A 3,476-nucleotide genomic window follows, 5' to 3' on the forward strand; every position below is an offset into this window, starting at 1 on the left:
CCTCTCAACCCACCTAAAATACAACCCCTAAAACCTAGTGTGTGTATATATATATATATATATATATACATATACATAGATAGATATAAAAACATTGTGATGCATACAAGTTACAACTTTAACAAGATTTCATAACTACATAACACAAATAACCAGAAAAATAAAGTTATGGAATTCTTGCAGAGGTATGTAACAATTTTACATACAACAGATATGCTAGATGATATTTTTTCATATCTGCAAATACTTCAAGTAATTTATTAGTGTTCAACAGAAATTGTTCTAAACTTCACTAGTTATTAACAAAAAGATGACACATAATAAGATACATTCATTGAGGGTTTTTATTCACCTTTAAATCACACTAAAACACATTTAACTAATGATAATTAACCTATAAAATAACATTAAAGAGACCTATTGTTCCGGCTAGGCTGTCCTGTCCACTAAATGAAACTAAACCCTACAAAAAACCTCTAAGCCTGCGCTTATCATTTATTGATTTAAGTACCTATCAATCTTTCCCTTAAATTCCCCTAAATTAATTCCATCCATTACATCCAAACACAATCAATTTGAGAAGTCAATCACTCTGTTACTCCTAATAGCCCTTTTCTGAATCCTTTCCAGCAATTCACTGTCTTTCTTTAGTAGTGGCCAATACTGAACACAATACTCCAAATGTAGCCTGACAAATGACATATACAATAATATTATAACCTATTTTGTCTTGTATTCAATATTTCTGTAGCTATAGCCTGCCACTATAGCCTAAAAGCCTAATTGACCTACCACTAGCAACAGCACAGTGTTTTGATGAAACTCTCACGACACCCCTATGAACTTGCTACAACAACTATTGTCATGAGACAAAGTTCCAAAATTGCTGCTGTAGATTATTAGTGCTCAATAAAAAGATACAACTTTTATTTCCTTCATTAGCAGATATATCAAATTATTTGCTTGATCTTGTGTCTTCTATAACACTGTTAAATTTATTTCCATCAAAATTCTATTGTCATATCCTACATCACAGCCAGCAACACCCAAAACTTTAATGTAATCAGTAAGTTTAAGTAATCTATTGACCATTCCTTCATCAATGTCATTGATATAAATCAAAAAGAGCAAAGATCCTAACAGAGAGCCCTAAGGTACACCATTTGTGACATTAACCCAGTTTGATTGAGCTCCATGTATAACAACTCTCTGCTTTCTTCCATCTAGCCAGTTTTCTATCCGATGAGCCAACCTATCTTACAAGTTACAGTACACACCTTCACTTCAGAGACAATGTTTTAACTAGTATTTTAATTCTATGTGGCACCTTGTGAAATGTTTTCTGAAAATCCAGATATGCTACATTCATACTTAAAAATGCATCTACATACACAGTAACCATTTCTTTAAGTAATCAAGAATTACTTGCACTTTTCTATCACTATCAATACCATATAATACTAACCGTATGTCTATCCGTCTGTGGTAAGAACTAGTAACAAACACGTTATTACGTATTACGGTATTAATCATAATAGTATTACTACTTACTGCATATAATTAAGTTGATCGATATATATTATTATTTTAGTTTAAGTTCCATTACATAATGTTTTAAACCCAAAATTTCCTAATTCAGCAAAATACATTATAAAAAATATAGGCATTAAGCTATCAACCTTATTGCATTCATATCAGTTGTTTATCCTAACGGTTGTTGTAACAAAACATAAAATACTCTCGAAAGTCTAACCAATCATCAGCTGATAAAATAAACCTATGAATGGATGGATAAGAATGCGCAAGCGCATTAAAAACTAACCATCAATCAAACACAAGTTGTGAATAAAGTAATCCAATAATAACAAAAAACTTAGCAATATTAAGTGATACCATATTAAAAGAAAAGTAATATAAAGAACTTTGTTAAATGAAAATTCAAAACATATGTAAAGAGTTTAAACTCTAATCTGTCTGCATAGGAAAAAGTTTAAATGCTTTTTATTGCAGATTCTTATCAATGACAATACAATTTAATGGATTTATCTATTTCAAAATTATGTCACTAGTGCGGTAAAACTAATTTTGTACTACTAACCCTGATGAATCGCAATGGCGAAATGTGAACTGTTAGTTTCTTTCATCATTATATAAAAATTGTTTAAAAAAGGTAACCAGTTTGAACTGTAATCTGTCTGCACACGAAAAAGTTTAAACGGGTCACGGTGGTCTAGTTACTACTATTATCTGAAGAGTAAAGGTAGTTTGTTGTTGCTTTTTATTTTCTAACTTTAATGCCAAAATTTAAAACTATTGTTACGACAGCGGGGGTCACGTGACGCTAGTAACACGTCATATTCTCGAATGTTCACGTCCCTTCCTGAAATCTCGAGAGTCTACCAGATATGTGGTAGTCTTGTATATATAAACCGGTCAAGACGTGACGGTAACAATGTAATTGAACTGTGGACAGAGAGAGACATATTGTTGAGTCGAGCACGTGAGGCGTTCGCTGTGAATTATAGCGTTTGTTATAGCGCGAATGTGGAAATTAAGTGTATTGCAAAGTTGTATTCAGAAAGAATAAACCAGTTTTATTTAAGACAGGACTTGTATCGGTAAAGTTTCTTCGGAAAGAATTTTTACGGAACGGAGGCGTAACACTATAGTATTTTTTGGTATAAACCTGTTAATTCACACCAGTATTTAGACGTTTACAATAATCATCCTTTACTTACAAATTTAAATATTCCACTTTGAAAAGCTCAAAGAATTCTATTGTTTCTAACACGGAAGTTGAACAATTAAGACTGATAGAATTAAAAGCTTGCTTTAGACGTTTCATTATCTGGAAAATGCATTAGGGAGAAGTTTCAAAGGTAGTTAAAATTAAAAAGGAAATTAAGAATAATCATAAAGATAACATAAAAGAAGCCCAAATTTTTCTTTTCTTAATAACACATTGCTCTAGAGTTAAAATCAATATTAATGATAGCCAAAAATAATTTCCGAAAAAATTTAAAAGCTTGGTTTGGAAATAAACAAATCACATTATCACCAAGAAAACCCAAAAAAAACTCCAGCAGCGTCACGTGACTTCCGCTGTCGTAACATAAACAACACTTTCTATCATAGAATTATAAGCGATATGCCACATCTCTCTTGTCCCCCTGCGAGACGACAGCGGTAAGTTTAAGAACTTACAACATTAAAATCATTGGTTCGATTCCTCGCGGTAGACACAGCAGATAGCCCAATTATTCTTTTTAAAAATTCTGTTATGCATACAATCATATTTTATTACATTGTAACGTCTTTAAAAACCTGATTATTATTTATATTAGGTCGTCAAGAAATGAATGTCGTCTTTTTTTTAGACGAAAATACTCAAACGACTTGTATATCAAAACAAAACATTTATTAAATGAAATAGTCTCCATTCTTATCGATGCTGCTTTTCCGTCTTACAATCAGGT

At 31.6% G+C, this 3,476-nt stretch overlaps 1 protein-coding gene across 6 annotated transcripts in view; it reads right to left on the reverse strand.

Moving 5' to 3' along the window:
- Positions 1-1,746, reverse strand: part of LOC111085030 — a 23,971-nt gene extending 22,225 nt beyond the window's left edge. For 4 of the 6 annotated variants that reach the window (XR_002609886.1, XR_002609889.1, XR_002609891.1 and 1 more), the window contains exon 1: positions 1,466-1,671. The gene's annotated coding sequence lies outside the window, so the exon portion shown is untranslated. The other 2 variants (XR_002609887.1, XR_002609888.1) reach the window with 2 other exon arrangements.
- Between the last annotated feature and the right edge of the window lie 1,730 nt (positions 1,747-3,476).

Source organism: Limulus polyphemus, unplaced genomic scaffold (genome assembly GCF_000517525.1).
Source record: "Limulus polyphemus unplaced genomic scaffold, Limulus_polyphemus-2.1.2 Scaffold209, whole genome shotgun sequence".
NCBI lineage: Eukaryota > Metazoa > Arthropoda > Merostomata > Xiphosura > Limulidae > Limulus > Limulus polyphemus.